This window comes from Crotalus tigris, unplaced genomic scaffold (assembly GCF_016545835.1).
Source record: "Crotalus tigris isolate CLP2741 ecotype Arizona unplaced genomic scaffold, ASM1654583v1 scf7180000024458.850180, whole genome shotgun sequence".
Classification (NCBI taxonomy): domain Eukaryota; kingdom Metazoa; phylum Chordata; class Lepidosauria; order Squamata; family Viperidae; genus Crotalus; species Crotalus tigris.
In genome coordinates this window covers 721369-741563 of record NW_024100628.1, presented here as the reverse complement: position 1 = coordinate 741563, position 20195 = coordinate 721369, and positions in this window count along the sequence as shown.

The following is a 20195-nucleotide window of genomic DNA, read 5'->3' as shown; positions in this document are numbered from 1 at the left end:
GAAGGCAATAGCAAACTAGTCCTGTATTGCTGCCAAGCAAACAACATGGATGAAGTTGTTGTAATCACTAGGACGTGGGTTAGTTTGATGGAGTTTCCACTATTCCAAATGTATATTTCATTGTCAACAGGCCTATTACTCAAGTTATTGAGTTCAAATATCTTATTGCCGTTAAGAAAAAATTGGGAACTTGGCTCTATGTTGTCCTTTCTTTGAGTTTTGGCTTAGCCTGTTTTATGAAATCAATCATTGTAGTTTATGGCTTAGGATGTTATGTGAACTGAAGCCATAGTGTTTTCTCAGTAGTTCGTGTTGAATAACAATGACATGATGAAATAAAATGAGTTCAAATGTGCCCATCAGTAATTTGCAGTAGTTCTCAGGGTTTCAGATGGGACTTCAAGATTCAACTAAAAAATGAATCTATTTTTCATGTATATATCTGCCTGTCTATATCTATCATGTCTGTATCCAATAATTATGATTCTTTTCAGTATCAGTTTTGGTACTATAAATTAAAAAATAGAATGGATCTTATCTGGAAATCATATCATAGATCCAGAAAAAAAAAGTGACCAGCTGATTTAATTTACTCAGTTCAATCATTGATCTAGACTCATTTTCTTTAATCAGTACTTTTTTTTTTACTAAATGTCATCCCTAACATAGCTCAAAGTAAGCAAAGCCATTGAATTTAGTGAAATGTCTGACAAACATTTAACTGTACCGTTATATATGATGTAAACATTTCAAAATTATTCTGGAGAAGTGTCAAAAATGAGGTGACATATGATTTTCTATTGTATTAAGTTAGCTCTAAATTTTTCCAGCTCTTGAGGGCTGCAAAACAATATGACTGTCAAATATAATTTGGCATTTCATCTCTTCATACAAAATGAAGTACTGCCTTCTTGGTAAAAGACAACTGCTAAAAAGATCCATTTTCTGAAGAAATTGTCAACATATTTTATTTGGCTTAGATTTTAGAGAATGTATTTTGTTCTTCGTACACTCTTCCAACCTGTCAAATCTTGTTCTGAAACATAAAAGCTTTGGTTGGTTTCTCCTCCTACTTCACTCTGAGTTCATTTCTCCTTCTCCACTTTTCAACTGCAAATCCTCACATCTGATATCCTAAGAATTGCTCCTTAAATCCTCCTTTACTGGGGAAACCACAAATCATTTGGTCTTCTAAAACCACTAATTAAATAACAGCTGCCTCCTTGTATGTCACTCAGAAATAACAATTTGCCTTTCATTTATCGTACTGAAAATCAGGGCTTTAGTTGTAGAAGTTCTTGGAGATTGAAAAATTGTGCCATAAAATAGTGGAAACCAGTCTTTTTTATGCTCCTATTACAGAAATAGTCAATATTTTATATACTACTACAACTACATTCATGTAGGAGGCACCTACCAAGGTGCTTCCAGGTTGAAAGAATTAGCCAAGGACATCACCATTGCCCAGAGGATGCCTGAGTGGGTCCTTTCATGTCCCTCATATCCCCCCCCGAAGTGGTACCTATTTATCTACTTGCATTTGCATGCTTTCAAACTGCTAGGTGGGCAAGAGCTGGGACAAATTGACGAGTCCTCATTCCATTACACTGCTCACTTTTGGATTTTGCACTGCTGAGCTGTCAATCTCTCTTTTTTTTTTTTTAATTGAATTTTTTTCAAAAATTTTACAAATAAACATCCACCCCCCCTCCCAAACCACCCCACCCTCCCCCCCCGACTTCCCAGAACTGAATATAGGATTATTTAACAAATTTTAAAAAATAACGTATACAATTTATAAGATAATTAATAATAATAATAAAAATCATAATAATAATATATATAATAATAATATACGTAAAAAAAAGGAAAAAGAAAAAAGGGAAAAAGAAAAGAGAGAGAGAAAGAAAAAAGAAAGAGGTAGGCGAAAAATAAAACATATATAGAAAAGTATATAAATAATAATACAGAAGAAGAAAGAAAAAAAAAACAATCATTACAAGTTATAAAAAGGCTAAATAATATTTTTCCATGTCTAAATTATGTTGTATAAAATTTATCCATTTTTCCCATACCGCAAAAAATTTCTCTTGAGATTGCTCCTTTAAAAAAGCCGAAATCTTTGCCATTTCTGCCAAATACGAAACTTTATAAAACCACTCTTGTAAAATAGGCAAGGATTCCTTCTTCCAATATTGTCCTATTAACAGCCTAGCGGCTGTAATCAAATTTAGCATCAATATAACCTCCCTAGCATCACAATCAGTAACAATACCTAATAAAAATAATTGCGGAGTAAATTTTACCCTCCTTCTAAAAATTCTCTGAATATTCCACCATATCTTAATCCAAAAAGCTTTTATATGCTTACACGTCCACCAGATATGATAATAAGTAGCATCCAAGTGTCCACATCTCCAGCATTTCGGCTGTAAATTAGAGTACATAATGGACATTTTCTTTGGATCAAGGTGCCATCTATAAAACATCTTATAAAAATTCTCTCTTAAATTTTGCGCTTGTGTGAATTTAACATTTCTTGTCCAAATAAGTTCCCAAGTATCCATTGAAATCGATTCACCAATATTCTGTGCCCATTTAATCATACAATCTTTAACTAATTCAGATTCTGAATCCAATTCCACTAAAACCCCATAAACTCTCTTAATATGGGTTGGCCTTTGATCTCTTACTTGTTTTAGGAGAGTTTCATCTTCTCTAAGCCAGCCCATTTTACAATCCATCTTCCATCTGTCCACTATTTGTCTATATTGGAACCATGAATAAGTTAGATTTTCATGTATTAGTTCTTCCAAAGATTTTAACTGCCAGTCTTGGCCATCCCATCTAAGTAACTGTGCATAAGAAACCATATCCATATTAACCCCTTTCCTTATACCTTCTATGGCATGCCGAGGTATAGCCCATAATGGTATTTTAAAATCAAATTTATAATACTTCCTCCACACTCTAAGCAAAGAGATTCTTATAATATGAGACTTAAAAACCCAATCCACTTTTTTATTAAATATTAAATAGGCATGCCATCCAAAAAGTAAATCCCAACCTTCCAAATGAAGTATTTCTATATTTGTTAAATTCACCCAATCGCTGATCAATGTTAGTACTACAGCATCATAATACAATTTCATATTTGGTACCTTGAGTCCACCTCTCTCACGAAAATCTTGCATTATTTTAAGTTTCACCCTTGGTTTTTTCCCTGCCCAAACAAATTTATTAATACCTTTTTGCCATTCATCTAAATTACGATCACTCTTTAAAATAGGTAACATTTGAAACAGAAAAATAAACTTTGGCAGGACATTCATTTTAATAACTGCAATTCTACCCATAAGGGATAACTGTAAATTGTTCCAATTTTTTAAATCCTTCTGTATCTCCGTCCACAACTTTTCATAATTATTTTTATACAGTTTTGCATTGGAAGCAGATAATGTAACCCCCAAATATTTTACCTTATCAACAATTTCAAAGTCTGTTAACTTAACTAAAACCTGTTTATCACCATTAGTCATATTTTTAGCTAATATTTTGGTCTTGTTATTATTAATTTTAAAACCAGAAACACGTCCATATTGTTGGATCAATTGTAATAATTTTACCACCGAACAAATAGGTTGAGACAAAGTAACAACCAAGTCATCTGCAAAGGCTCTTAATTTATATTCTTTTTTATTAATTTCTATTCCTTTTATTTCTTGAGACTCCCGAATTTTAATCAACAATATTTCCAATGTTAAAACAAACAATAACGGGGATAACGGGCATCCCTGTCTTGTACCTTTTTCTATTACAAAAGCCTCTGACAAACCCCCATTTACAATAAGTTGAGCAGTCTGTTTTTGATATATATTAGATAGTACTTGTAATATATTTTGTCCAAAATTCATCTCCTTAATTAAACATAACATAAACTGCCAGTTCACTTGGTCAAAGGCTTTTTCAGCATCCAAAAATATCAAGCCTGCAGAGACTTGGTTATTCTTTTCTAAATACTCTAATAAGTTAATAATTTGTCTAACATTATTTTTCATATACCTTCCAGTTATAAAACCCGATTGATCCTTATGTATAATCTGCTGCAAAATCCCCATAAACCTATTAGCTAAAATTTTTGCAAAAATTTTATAATCCACATTTAAAAGAGATATAGGCCTATAATTTTTAGGCAATGTAAGATCTTGATTGTCTTTTGGAATCAGTGATATAAATGCATTACGCCAAGATGGAGGGATCTCTAACCCCTGTAATAAGTTATTAAACAATTCACACAACGGTTGAGTCATCTCTTCTACTAGAGTTTTATAATAAATAGATGTCAACCCATCCGTACCCGGCGCTTTGCCCAATTTCAATTGTTTAATAGCTGTAACAATTTCTTCCTTAGTAATTAAACCATTAATCTCTTTTTCCTGATCTTCTGTTAATTTAGGAAAATTAACTTTACCTAAATAATTGTTTATATCTGTAGTTTGAATATTAGTACTCTTGTATAATTTTTGGTAGTATTCTAAAAAAGATTTCTTAATCAATTCTTTCTGATAAACCAATTTACCATTATAATTTATTTTATCTATATTCCTCTGTTTCTGTTTCTTTCTTAACTGATAAGCCAACCATCTCCCTGGTTTATTAGCATTACAAAATGTATTTTGTTTCATAAATAGTAAATTGGTTGCAGCTTGATCAGCCATCAACATGTTAAATTGTGTTTTTAACAGTTTTATAGCTCCTTTCACCTTTTCATCTAAAGGATTTGAAATTAGGAGTTTCTCTTTTAATTTAATCTCCTCTTCTAGATCTTTACGTTTCTGAATCTGTTTCTGTCTATGCAAGTTATTCATTTTTATCAAAATACCACGCATAAAAGCTTTACTTGCATCCCACACCATTGACATTGATGTTCCCTTATTCATATTTAAAGCAAAATATTCCTTTAAACATTCCTTTAGTTTATGGACATTTTTTTCTTGTTTAAATAAATTCTCATTCACCCTCCAGGATCTCCTGTCTTCTTTCTCAGCAAACAGTTCCATCCAAACTGGACTATGATCAGACAATGTCCTAGGAAAAATTTTTACATTCTTCACCCTGTTGTATAAATCTGTTGTAATCAAAAAAAAATCAATTCTTGAGAAAGATTGGTGTCTATCTGAGAAGAAGGTAAAGTCCCTTTCTTCCTGGTTACGTTCACGCCAATAGTCTCTCAATTCCCAATCTTCTTTCATGTCAAAGAAGGCTTTAGGTAGCTTAGCCTGTTTAAAAAAAGTAGAAGAGCCTTTTTTATCCTTTTGTATATCTAAGACACCATTCCAGTCTCCCATTAAAATCACAGATCTATAGTCCAACAAGGTTATTTTCTGATGTAGCAACCTGTAGAATTGCTCCTGTTGCTGGTTTGGTGCATACAGCCCCACGATAAGAATTTTCTTGCCATATAAACCAAGTTCAAGCATAACATATCTTCCATGAGGATCTGATTCTAACAGGATAGCAGATAAATTCTTCTTAACATAGATTACCACACCCCCTTTTTTCCCAGGGGCGGGAGATACAAAATGAGATCCCAAACGAGGATTGTTTAAATATTTTTGGTCTTTAGATGTAATATGAGTTTCTTGCAAACAGATAATATCATTGTTGTGTTGCTTTAAATAATGGTAGATTTTTTTTCTCTTTTGAGGAATATTTAATCCATTAACATTCCAGGTCAGGAGCTTTGCCATCTCCCTTGGCCTTGAGCCTGGAGAAGATCCCCTCAAATTCTGCTACTGAAGAGTATGTTGCAGAGCTTTTGGGTCTTGCTCCTCCCACCGGCATTGAGACAATTTGCTGAGTAGATTCTTTAATTTCTTTTTCTTTTTTCTGTTGTTCTTTTTCTTTGCGTTTATGTGCTGCACGGGTCATTCTCTGTTCTTTAACCTCTGCTTGGGACATCCATACCACCTGTCCAGCAGTCATCACACCTGTACCTTCAGGTTTCTGTTCCATCTCTTTATCACTCAAGACTTTGTGCATCATGGGCAGAGGTGAGCCTGCACCCAGGACCGTTTTGTAAAAATCCTTAGCTTTAGCAACTGTATTAAGTCTGTAACGTGTCCCCGCATGGCTCAGGACAATACCCATCGGAATCTCCCATCTAAATGGCATCAGTCTTGCTTTAAGTTCATTTGCTAAAAAAGCAAAATCTTTTCTGCTTCTTAAAATTTTAGGTGGAATTTCCTTTAATATAATAATATCTTGGGCAGCAATCTGGAATCTTTTGTTGTAGAAAATTTGCAAAATCTGGTTTCGCAAAGACTTCTTAGCAAAATATATCACCACATCTCTAGGCAGATTCTTCTGTTTTGCAATCCAAGAATTAACTCTATAAATTCTTTCCACTTCCCCACGTAACTCATCTTTATCTATGTTCAAAATAACAGCCAAGTCATTAATCACCATTTCCATCAAGTCTTGGGTTTTATCTTCTTTCAGGCCTCTTATTCTCAAAGCATATTCCATCTGTCTATACTGGAACATAAGAATATCATCTTGTGAAGCTTCCACTTTTTTCTCCATATCTTGGAATTTATAATCCAAAAGTTCTACTGTTTCTTCAATTTCCTCCACTCTAGAGTCCAGCTTCACGACCACTGAGGCCACTCCAGATAAAGCTAAAAGTATATCATCCCTCAAAATAGTATTATTCTGTTCTAAAAGTTCCTTCATCTCTTGCTTCATTTCTTCCTTACTTTCAGATTTATTCTGTTCCAACAATTGCTTCATTTCCTCCCTAAACTGTGACACAGCATTTACCATTATTTCTTTAATGTCTTGTGCTGATGTACCAGATGGGGGAGGTGAAGGTGGAGTAGTTTTAGGTTGCTGCACTGAGGGTATTATTTTAAGTTGTTGTTGCCCAGTAGAAATAACAGGAGAAGAGATTACCTTAGGAGCTGTAGTGGCTGGTTGTCGTTTTGAAGCCATTTTAATTTATCTTCCTTTCTTCATAAAAATACCAGTAAAAAATAAAAAATCCAAAAGATTAAAAATAAAATAAAATAGAATAAAATAGAATCAATTTAGAAAACTCCCAGAAGATAAAAAAAAACTTAAAAAAGAAAACAGTATTAAGCAATAATTCAGCCAGTCCGTCTTTCAAAAGAAAAACTTTCAAAACGCCATTTTACTTTCACTCTCACTTTTCCGCCCGCGAGAAAAAAAAAGAAAGCTCAAAAAATAAAAAAAAATCAGCACATACTAAATAAACTAAGTAAACTAAAAAAAAATAAAATAAAGCTAAACTATAAATAAAGTCCTTTAAACAGTTCTGTCCGGTTTAAAATTACTCACGGTTACTTTAAATACGGAGATGGTAGCGGCGTTTCGCTTTGTTTCCGAAGAAACAAAGACAGCTGAGAGGCGGAGAAGGCAATGAACTCCGAGGGAGCACTCTTTCTACCCCCCTAAAATAAAAATCCAGGGAAGGTTAAGAGGTTCTACCTCTATTCATGCGATCTCTACCCCTTCCCGTCGCCCGGGAAGAGGATTGCGAGCCGCGGGCCAGCTGATGAACGCTGTGCTCCGCGGATCTAACACCATCTCAGGAGGACGGCTACAAAGTAGCCGCCATCTCCACCGCCTTAACCACCGGAAGTCTCTTGATGGTATTTTGACTCAGCATCCTAACCACCTGAGCCACCATGGCTTCTTTAATATTTTATATTATAGAATGTAAAATAAAAGTATTTGGGAATCTAACTTCTTGCTCAGTGCAGAAACTAAATTACCTGAGCCACTAAGCATGCCCAGTTTGTATCATTTGTTTAAAGCTTTGTTTAAAAGATGACCCTCATTTTAGAATTTTCCTTTTTTGGTTTTATTTCTGCAAACTATGTGCCTCTGATGTCTCATGGAAGGTGCCTCTTCAGTTACAGCAAAATATACATTTGGTGATTGTATTTGTAATCAGGGGCTGCCTATGTAGGCAAGTGTTTGTGCCTGTTTCATCTTACAATTCTATTCATTTCAGCCTGTAGCAGATTAAAATAGAACCCTTGAGGATGATCTCTCTGTACTATGCTGCATAATATTGTGTGGTGCTATTTACCTTGAGTGTCTATGGAGTGTCTATTCATCTTGAGCTGTGTTGTATCCAGCTTGCCCAGAACAGACAAATGCTGGTAAAGGTTTGGCCATGATTGGTTCGAAATTGTTTATAGAATGTTATGCTCTCCATCTGCAGATTATTTCTCCTGCTATTTGAGGTAAAATTATGACGTCAACAGCTAGCAATTTCCAAAGTCCTCTACAGAAAGAAGATAAAAGCTATAGTTTCCTCCTCCCTACCCTAGGATCCATCTCTTTGTCTGCTGTAAACATAACTCAACTCTTCTATAATCAGATTAGTCTGGCTAGCCGCTAGGCAGAAGAGGAGAGGAGAGTGCCTAGCTTTTACAGTTGATTGTTGAAAAGAATAGAAAGAAAAGGAATAAAGAAAAATCTTTAGACAAGTAAAAGAGTGCTTTCCATCCAGCATGGTGAATTAATTTAGTGGAACAATTTAGAGTTCTCAACTTGTGGGTCGGGACCCCATTTGGGGTCAAATGACCATTTCACGGGGGTCACCAAACAACGCAGTCCGCCATTTTTTCCCCCTTTTCCTTAGCTGTGCTACTCCCTTTTATTTTATTGGCTTTCGAAAGCCAATAGAATAGACACTCTTGAATAGAGTCTAATTCTATTGGCTTTCAAAAGCCAATAGGAATTGTCCAGGCTGTCTCTGCCCTGCTGAGCCTGCCAAAAGTCCCATTCTGCAAACGGTGTTGCACCAGTTGAGTAGTCCTCGACTTACGACTGGTTGGGGGTTGCGGCATTAAAAAGGTTGAGAACCACTGTAGTAGAGGAAAGAGAAGAATGTGGGAAGGTCAGGATAAGGTCAAGCTTATTATTATTTGTTAACAATAACAATTTATTGAAATTCATGTAATAGGGCTGCTGTTCAAGGAGGGAGGAACTTGGAAACACCAGCATGGGGAATTCTGGGAGCTGAAGTTCACACATCCTAAAGTTGCCAAGTTATTGGACAAATTACATTAAATGTTCAAATGGATGCCCTTTGGGCCCTGACTTTCTCTATGGTGAAGGATGGTCATTGGGTAACAGTCTTGCCTTTTACACTGAAGTCCTATATTAAAACTCCTTATCTCCAGATAATATATTATTAAGTCATGAGAAAGAACATTGCTTGAGTTTAAAAGCAGGTGTTGCTACTCAGGCCTTATCCCTGGCAAGATGGGCGGTATACAAGTTTAATAAATAAATAAATAATAAATTGCCACTTGTACTTAGCAGTGACACAAACAGACCCTGGCACCATCTCTTTTCAGCTGAGTTCCCATTATAGGCCTTTATTTCATCCCAGCCCATGAATGAAATAGATTTAAACCATCCTTAGCTATGCTTGTAATAAGGTACAGATAATCTTTGACTTACAACAATTTGTTTAGTGAACTTTTGAAGTTACAATGGCACTGAAAAAACTGACCAATGACCGGTTCTCAGACCTGCTCTCGTTGCAGCATCCCCATGGGCCTGTCACCAAAATGCTCTGGCAACTGGTTCATATTTATGACATTTGCAGGGATCATGGGATTGCTTTTGGCAACCTTCTGACAGTCAATGGGGAAGCCAGATTCATTAACAACTGTGTTAGTAACTTAACAACTGCAGTGATTCACTTAGCAACTATGGCAAGGAAGGTCATAAAATGGGGCAAAACTCACTTAACAAATGCCTTGATTGTGGCATTTATTGCATATTAACAATGGGCTTGATTGTGGTCGTAAGTTGAGGACTGCCTGTAGCCCTTTCCAATTAAGGTAATAGCATGCAGTTGCAAGATGTGTAAAATCTGTTGTGCCTCATTACCTATTACATAAGAGTCAGAATGTCTGTGGAGACTCTCAGTCATCCAGGTCATAGTTATCCCAAAAGTGCTTTTTCAAGAGGCAGCCGGACTTTCTTGCTTTTCTTTGAAGACATTTCGCTTCTCATCCAAGAAGCTTCTTCAGCTCTGACTTCCCCACCATCCAATCAGAGCTGAAGAAGCTTCTTGGATGAGAAGCGAAACGTCTTCAAAGAAAAACGAGAAAATCCAGTTGCCTCTTGAAAAAGCACCTTTGGGATGAGAGTCAGAAGTAGATAACCAATCCCAAGTTGGGATCCTTGGTTGTTTTCAGGTTGATGTGAACATGTGGGCACTTTCCCTTCGATCTGTCTTGTCTACTTCTGTTATGCAAGTGCCTCTTTAAAGAGCTGGATCCAGCAGCATTATAACAGTGGGCATTTGGATTGAAACAATAGTAATTTAGCACAGAGGCTCCTTTTACACCCTCTGGCAATCCAGCTGTAGTTGCATATAAACAGTTCCCAACCCTGGCCACCTGTCTCCCGTATAGCTCATGGTGACAGACTGATACTGCCATTTTCTGTCCTCTTGGAATGGTGGATAATTGGCAGCCAAAAATTTTAAATAAGAATGGATCTAATTTGTGCAATGAAACCAAAGTGCTCACTTAGCAGTAATGCCAATGCGGTAACCATACAGCCCTTTTTGATTTTAGGGCAAAGCTGAACAAGTGAAACAGTGAAATGATGCAACCAACCTCCTAGCCCCATTGCTTAACCCATAGTACAGATATTCCTTGGCTTACAACTGTCATTGAGCCCTGAAGTTGTTACAATGGTCAAGGCATCATGTGACTGGACCTGATTTTTTGACATTTTTTGTGGCAGTTGTTAAGTGAATGGAACAATCATTAAGCAGTTGTTAAAGGAATCAATTTTCCCTGATGGATTTTTTTTTTTTTGCCAGAAATCAGACGTAAATGCCAGAAACTATCAAAAAAGTTACAAATCACGGTCATGTGACCATGGGATGCTGCAAATGGCCATAAAGGTGAACCAGTTACCAAGTAATCCAAATGTGATCTTGTGAGCATAGGTGCATGTGCGGCCATCGTAATTTTGAAAAAAGATCATAAGTGGTTTTGGGGCTGAGAGTCCTTCATAACTTCAAATGGCTATTAGGAAACTGCTTGTAAGTTGAGGACTATCTTTTACCCAGAGCAAACTGGAAGTCTATGTTTGATGCCTGTTACTGAAAGGAATGGGAAGAAAATCTTAAATAAGCATTTTGCAATTCATCTATAATTCATCTCAGTTCATAAGTCCACTCTGTTCTTTGTACATTTTGTTGCCCGTTTGGGTCATGACAGAAGGGGGTATATGAGGAGCAGCAAAGGAAGAAAATTAGGCAGAAGTTTGTACATAGACCTATCTCATTCCTGCTGCCAAACTAGTTTGATTAGCATCTTGCTTGTGCTAAATGGCGGGGTTGGGGAAAATAGCAAAACAGGAAAGAAAACCTGTTGCTTCACTTCTCCCATCCTGTACAGTATACTGTGCATGTAATCAAAAAGCACCATTCAGCGGTGCCTCAAGATAATACAATAAAGGCAGGATAGGGATCATCAGTGGATGTAGCAGATTTCACGCTGGTACAATTTTCTGCTGATTCAAAGATGGAGAACATTTTAACTCAGCAGTGGGAAAGGTCTCCATAGTTGATAAGACTGGAGCACACCAGACAGTTCACTGGCATTGGTCTTTTGATGTTTAATCCATAGCAACCTTCTAAGGATTAATCTAATTTTTCTGTCTTTGAAGACATCACATTTTTGTGACCTGAAATTTGGTGACAGCATGGAAATAAGGATAAGAATAAATGTATTTTAGATAAAGATGAATGAGTTTAATATATGTCACTTGCGATAGTGAAACGGGTATAATATAAATTTAAAATATAAATATGTCTAAGTTTACATTAGGTGTAATGTGGGTCTTTTTGTTAAACTTCCAAATATCCCACAAAAGGAAATTCGATTTTTTTTTACAAAGCGCTTGTAACCCACTGATAGATTTCATGGTCAGCTCTGAAGACCAAATTAGAAATTTAGCATGGATTGTAAGTCGCAATTATACTCTATACTTGGCATTTATAAAAATGTTCACTGAACTTGTTTGGCTATGACAGAGGTTGCTTCACAGATTGATAAACAAAAACCTTCACCTTTTTGATTTTCTTTATTCAGTTTCCTCTGGGAGACTATAAGTAATTATCCTATAGGAAGCTTGAAACATCAACAAACATCAACAAACTAACTATGGCCATAAACTGGCTTAGAGATATAACTATGTCAGATATTGGTATGCTCAAGTAAAGTTGCAGAGCAATGAATAATACAAAATGACATTAAACCCTTCTAGTTCTTTTGTCAACATCCAGAACTGTAAGCCAAAAGGAGATGACTAATGCTCCAATTATTTACTGCTATTAAGGTTCAAACTTCTAACACAATCATTTATAATATTGTCCTTGATGAAGAATATCCATGAAAGGCTGCAGTTCTGAATATAGGAAACTGCTTAGCTTACAAAATGAATAAAAATAAAAAATTAAAAGCAATCTGTTTGGGTATTTTATATTTTTGAATTAAAATATTACATTTCTCATTTTAAAGAAAAAAACAGTACTATGTTTACAATAAAATCTCATAAAAATGCTAATTTTTTACGTTCAAATTAGTATAGTTGTTTGAATATGTATTGGGATTGGGAGAACTAAGATTAAATCCCATGAACTTTATTGACAAGTTCCCTTCTGTCATTTGTTTTGGTGCTGTTTATTTCACAAGGTTGGAGCAGGGGTGTCAAACTCAATTTCATTGAAGGCCACATCAGCATTGCAGTTGCCCTCAGGGGGCCGGGTGGGTTTGGCCAGGGCAGGTGCAGCCTACTGGGTGGGCATGGATGGAGTGGGTGTGGCCTACTGGGTAGGTGTGGCCAGCTCTACATCGTTTACGTCAAGGGTGCCTGTGGAGGCCTGGGCAGGAGTGGGATAGATCTGAGGGTCTCTGGCAGAAGACGGTGGGACCGGGGAAAGTGCCAAGGCATGGTCCACTGGAAGAGCCTCACTGTTCCTCTCAGGCCATGCGGGGGGCGGGGTTGTGGAGCTAAGACTGAATTCGTTTCAGCATAGATGGCCACCACAAAATTGTACATTGGCTCCCGGCCAAGGCAGACGGGGCCGTTCCCTCACTGTTTCCAGGATGGCTTCGCGGGCCACATGAAACCACTTCGCAGGCTGCATCCGGCCCCCGGGCCTTGTGTTTGACATGTCTGCCTTAGAGGAAACATGGGATAATAATAATAATAATAATAATAATAATAATAATAATAATAATAATAATAAGCGCTTTGGGTACAATCCCAAAACAATTGGAGCATCACTGGAACACCACTGGCATTGACAAATTTGCCATTAGTCAATTGCAAAAGGCGGCCTTACTAGGAACTGCTTCCATCCTGCAACGATATCTGTAATACCATCAAACATCCACATCTGCCTATCCCAGGTCCTTGGTAAGGACTCAATAAGTAGAAAAAATACCAAATCCAGTATGAACATCTGGCTGACTGTGCGATGATTAATAATAATAATAATAATAATAATAATAATAAAGTTGGAAGGGACCTTGGAGGTCATCTAGTCCAACACTCTGCTCAGGCAAGAAATCCTATACCAGTGGTGGTGAACCTACGACATGCGTGCCAGAGGCAGCACTCAGAGCTCTCTCTGTGGGCACGCGTACCATGCCCCAGAGATGGCAAGGGGCTGGCCCCCGCCTCCCTGGCCCCACCCACCCAAACTGCCATGACCACCGCGGCCATGCCCACCCAGCACTCTGTGATAAATAAGTGGGTTTTGGGTTGCAATTTGGGCACTGGGTCTCTAAATGTTTGCCATCACTGCCCTATATCATTTCAGACAAATGGCTCTCCAGTCTCTTCTTTAAAACTTCCAGTGTTGGCGCATTCTCAACTTCTGGAGGCAGGTTGTTCCATTGATTAATTGTTCTAACTGTCAGAAAAATTCTCCTTAGTTCTAGGTTGCTTCTTTCTTTGGTTAGTTTCCATCCGTTGCTTCTTGTCCTGCCTTCAGGACTCCTTCTTTGTGGCAGCCCTTGAGATATTGGAACACTGCTATCATGTCACCCCTTCTCCTTCTCTTTATTAAACTAAATATACCCAATTCCAGCAACTGTTCCTTATATATTTTAGCCTCCAGTCCCCTGATCATCTTTGTTGCTCTTCTCTGTATTTCTAGAGTCTCAACATCTTTTTTACATCATGGTGACCAAAACTGGATGCATATTCCAAGTGTGGCCTTACCAAGGCATTTTAAAGTGGTATTAACACTTCAAGTGATCTTGATTCTATCCGTCTGTTAATGCAGTCTAGCACTGTGTTGGCTTTTTTTTGCAGCTGCAGCACACTGCTGGCTCATATTTAAGTGATTGTCCACTAGGACGCCGAGATCCTCTCACCGTTACTACTACTAAGCAAGGTAGCCCCTAGACTATACCTGTGCATTTGGTTTTTCTTGCCTAAATGTAGAACCTTACTTTTTTCACCATTGAATTTCATTTTGTTAGATAGCGCCCAATGTTCAAATCTGTTAAGAGCCTTCTATATCTTAAGCCTATCTTCTGGAGTGTTGGCTATTCCTGCCAGCTTGGTGTCATCTGCAGATTTGATGAGTTCCCCACCTACCCCTCATCCAAATCATTGATGAAGATCTTGAAGAGCACTGGGCTCAGAACAGAGCCCTGGGGCACCCCACTACACATTTCCCTCCATTTAGATGCCGTTCCATTGAGGACCACACGCTGAGTACGGCTGGTCAGCCAGATACGAATCCATCTGGTGGTGAGGCTGTCTAACTCACATTTTTCTATCTTATCAAGTAGTAGGTTGTGGTCTACTTTATCAAATGCCTTACTGAAGTCCAAGTAAATTATATCTACAGCATTCCTCTGGTCCACTAATTTTGTCACCTGGCCAAACAATGCAATAAGATTTGCCTGGCGTGATCTGGTTTTGACAAACCCATGTTGGCTTTTGGTAATGACTTTGTTTGCCTTTAGGTGTTCGCTGATTCGTTGTTTGATTATCTTTTCCAGAATCTTCCCAGGTATTGAGGTCAGGCTGATAATCTGTATTTCCTGGATCCATTTTTTCCCTTTTTTGAAGATGAGAACTACTTCAGCTCTTTTCCAGTCCTCTGGTAGTTCCCCAGTGCTCCAGGATCTTTGAAAGATATAGTTCAGTGGTTCTGAGATCACCTCTGCCAGTTCCTTGAGAATCTTGGTGTGAAGTCCATCTGGTCCTGGTGATTTGAACTCATCTAGGCTGTACAGGTGCTCACTTACCATTTTCTTGCCTATCTTGAGTTTCTAATCTGTTTTTTATGGTATTGTTTTTGATAGGTTGGACTGTTTTTTCCCTTTGTAAATATGGATGCAAAAAATGAGTTGAGTAGTTCTGCTTTCTCCCTGTTGCTTGTCACCTTCTTGCCACTTTCTCCCACTTATGGACCAATCATTTTCTTAACTTTTTTCTTGCTTTTTACAAGAAATGTAATAAGCAAAGAAATAAAAAAAGAAATAATGGTTCATTTCATACTGATCAACCATCAACATTCATTTCTTTTCATCTCATGGAAAATAACTCTGGCTGATTTCCAGCTCTTGCTTCTTAAAGCTTAAGTAACAGCAGGCAGTATTTGTGGGGCCCAAGTTAAAAGTTATGTAGTGACACTCATTCTTTTTCTGACACTTCTCTCTTGCTTTCTGTCCTCCAAGCAGTAAAGGAGAGAATTGCTTTTACAGAAGGCCTTTGAGAGTAGATTGAGGATATACATTGTTAGTTTCCTAACCTAATAATTATCAATCCATTGATAATTATCAATCCATTTGAATGGGAATTAGTGAGAACCTACGTGAAGTTGTATTATACTTTTTGTTATTGACTTGGGCATGCCGTAGCAAACAGTATTGTATACTTGTTCTATTTATGGGTCACCCTTTGGATTGTCATAGCAACCAGATGCTATTCACCAGATTCACATGTGGGCCTTTGACAGGAACAGTAGGTTTTAGTACTCCATCTGGTGACTTCTGGTGGCACTGACAACCTCAAGCTCTCGGATCAATGGCAGTTATGGTATTGTAAACTGGAACAGGGTATTCCAGAACAATAGCACATTGGGGAGAGTACAGAATTGAAGGAGCTGTTAAGTACATGGAATCTTATGCAGGGAAGGGAGAAGTTCCATTATGGGATTAGAGGTTTGTGTGAGTGATGTTGACTGTGGCCTAGCATATGGAGATAGTGAACATTTCCAAACCATGTAAAACAAGTTGTGCTTTTTAGGGAATATTCCCACTTCTCCATTAGGTGGTTTTCCTTCCTTCCTTCCTTCCTTCCTTCCTTCCTTCCTTCCTTCCTTCCTTCCTTCCTTCCTTCCTTCCTTCCTTCCTTCTTTCCTTCCTTCCTTCCCTCCCTCCCTCTCTCCCTCCCTCCCTCCCTCCCTCCCTCCCTTCCTTCCTTCCTTCCTTCCCATACACATTCTACATTTCCATATTTCTAATTCATTTGTCTTTCACAACAGCTATTCCATTACACCTAGTCTGAGAACTGATTGGTACCAGGCTAGAATTCTGACACTGAGCAATTGCAGTATAGGATAGCCATTTTACTTGTCTGACTATGGGAAAAAGAATACTAACAGCGGGAGCATTATAAATTACCAAAGGTCTGAAATGCTTCTGTATGTAACTCCAGGATCCATACTTCTTCCCTTAGCAAGGAACACAACTGGCATGGGTTAGAAGGAGGATAACAATCTGTTTTATTTTACCAAAGACATGCCTTTCTGTAAAAAAAATGCATAATTTCTTTAAAGGGCTATTGAAGTCTGGTCAAATCCAGAGATCCTCAGCAAGGAGGATCTGTCCCATCAACAGATAGCTGCTGAAAACTAATTACATAATCACAATCTTTGTCATAATACAAGTCAAACAACAGCATTCAAATGACTACATTCTTATCTGTATTTGCAGCTACCCCTCAGAAATTTCATAGACATTAGAAGATTTTCTTTTCAAATCAATTTCTCTTTTTGTTTGTTTCCTAGATGTTCAATATTATTAGGAGCAGCTAATGAGCTTCTTTCCTGGCACAGATCTTGCAAGTATAGAATTATATTTGATTTTAGTTTGAGGCAAATGTGATATGTTTTTCTGTTATCCATGGATCCGTGTTTTAGTAAGCCTTGGGAAAGACAAATGGATTAATGTTAAAAGCATCGTAAGGCAGTTCAGTTTATTAAGAAGAAAGTGACCATCCTTGTCTCTTACTTGTCATAGCAGAAAGATGCTTTACTAACCATTTTTGAGGGATGTGTCTCATTTCCAGCCCATTCCTGAGGCATCCTAGATTAGTTGTTCCACATTGGAAGTAGTATTTTCCTTCTTCCAACACAAAACCTCTTGTAGAGAAAGCCTAGTGTACTTGGGAATGAAGCTGCTGAGAATGTGGTTAGAGACAGTGTCTGTGGTGATTCTCAGTCATCCAGGTCATATTGTCTCAAATGTGCTTTTTTCTTCAAAAGGCAACTGGACTTTTTTTTTCTTTGAGGAAGAAGAAACCTTTCTCTTCTCATCCAAGAAGCTTCATCAGTTCTGATGGTGGGGGGATGGAAGGATTGTGTTTCTTTGCAGTCATCTGGTCATTAGCACTCTCTGAGAGCTGTTGAGACCACTTGAGGGTTTATCTGTTCCCTCGGGGTCACTTGAATCAGGTGCAATTGGTTGTGGAATCTTCTTGGAACTCCTGAAAGGGCTGTGATGTAAACTGGAGATAGCTGGTTTCTTATTCCCCCCCCCTCCATTGAGGGAGGGGTGTTCAGTTTTAACATAGATGGATTCTTTTACACCTCTTTCAAACCAATGGTTCTCTCTATCCATATACACAAATGAGCAAAGCATTCTTAGAGACAGTGCTTTGCTCATTAATAACTAGCTGGGCACGCCTGATGTAGAAGCTGCCCTTGCTTTGTGCCATTTTTGTTTCGAGAGAGATTTGGTGTTTTCTCTTTATATCAGCATATCAAACTCCAAGGAAATTAATAGATCTCTCCACCAGGAATACTTATGTTTGGTGTGTATGTTCTGCATGCATGTGTGCGCTGGGGAGATTATAAAGTAACAAAATACATCACACAAGGGGCGTGGTGTGGTGGAATGGAACTAGAAGAAAGAAAAGGCTTCTTGCTTAACCAAAAACAATTTGCGGGGGAAATTGATTTCAGGAAGGAGAAAGGAAAGAAACACCCGAGGCACAAACAAACACTCTTTGCTTTGTATTTTAAGTCTCCTCCATGGGCAAAGGAATATGTGGATGGATAATTAAGTCTATCTATTTCATTGACAGGACTGTTTATCTCCCAGGACAGTGATAATCCATCTAGAAGTCTATGAAGAATGGAGTCCAATTTGCAATAAACAAGATGACCTCTAGATGGCAGCATCTAGGAAATCATTTCATGAAAATCTCTAGCACAGCGGTTCTCAACGTTTGTGTGATGGCGACCCCCGTCACACAAACGTTCTGCGCATGCGAGGCTGAGACCCCATCTTCTTTGGGAGATGGGGTCTCAGCCTTCCATCTGAAGGCTCAGCTCTTGAGCCAAAATGGTTGTGCATCACTTATCAGCATCATCCGTGTTTACACAAAGGGATAAAATTGTCCAACCTATCAGAAACAGTATCGTAAAAAAACAGATTAGAAACTCAAGTTAAGATAGGCAAGAAAATGGTAAGTGAGCACCTGTCCACCCTAGCCAAGTTCAAATCACCAGGACCAGATGGATTACACCCCAAGGTTATATCTTTTAAAGATCCTGGAGCACAGGGGAACTACCAGAGTACTGGAAAAGAGCTGAAGTAGTTCCCATCTTCAAAAAAGGAAAAAAATGGATCCAGGAATAGCCAACACTTCAGAAGATAGGCTTAATATACAGGAGGATCTTGATAGACTTGAAAATTGGGCGCTATCTAACAAAATGAAATTCAATGGTGAAAAAAATAAGGTTGTACATTTAGGCAAGAAAAACCAAATGCACAGGTATAGTATAGGTGGTATCTTGCTCAATAGTAGCAACGGTGAGAGGGATCTTGGAGTCCTAGTGGACAATCACTTAAATATGAGCCAGCAGTGTGCTACAGCTGCCAAAAAAGCCAACACAGTGCTAGGCTGCATTAAGAGAGGGATAGAATCAAGATCACGTGAAGTGCTGCATCCAGTTTTGGTCACCACAATGTAAAAAAGATGTTGAGACTCTAGAAAGAATACAGAGAAGAGCAACAAAGATGATTAGGGGACTGAAGGCTAAAACATATAGGGAATGGTTGCTGAAATTGGGTATGTCTAGTATAATAAAGAGAAGGACGAGGGGTGACATGATAGCAGTGTTCCAATATCTCAGGGGCTGCCACAAAGAAGAGGGAGTCAAACTATTCTCCAAAGCCCCTGAAGGCAGGACAAGAAGCAACGGATGGAAACTAACCAAAGAGAGAAGCAACTTAGAACTAAAGAGAAATTTCCTGACAGTTAGAACAATTAATCAGTGGAACAACCTGCCTCCTGAAGCTGTGAATGCTCCAACACTGGAAGTTTTAATGAAGAGATGGACAGGCATTTGTCTGAAATGGTATAGGGTTTCCTGTCTTAGCAGGGTGATGGACTAGATGAGCTCCAAGGTCCCTTCCAACTTATTATTGTTGTTGTTGTTGTTGTTGTTGTTGTTACTATTATTTATCCCAAGCAGTAGCAGTTTCTCTAACCTTCTTGTGGACCCTCTCATTCACCTGAAATTTACAGAATAACAGAGTTGGAAGGGATCTTGGAGATCTTCTAGTCCAGTGGTTCTCAACCTGTGGGTCGGGACCCCATTTGGGGTCGAATGACCATTTCACGGGGGTCGCCAAACCACACTGTCCGCCATTTTTTCCCTTTTCCCTAGCTGTCCTACTCCCTCTTATTGGTGGCCACACCCACTTGGGGGTCACCACAACATGGGGACCTGTATTATGGGGTCACGGCATTAGAAAGGTTGAGAACCACTGTTCTAGTCCATTCCCCTGCCCAACTCTATACCATTCTGGAAAAATGGCTGTCCAATCTCTTAAAAACCTCCAGTGTTGGAGCACCCACAACCTCTG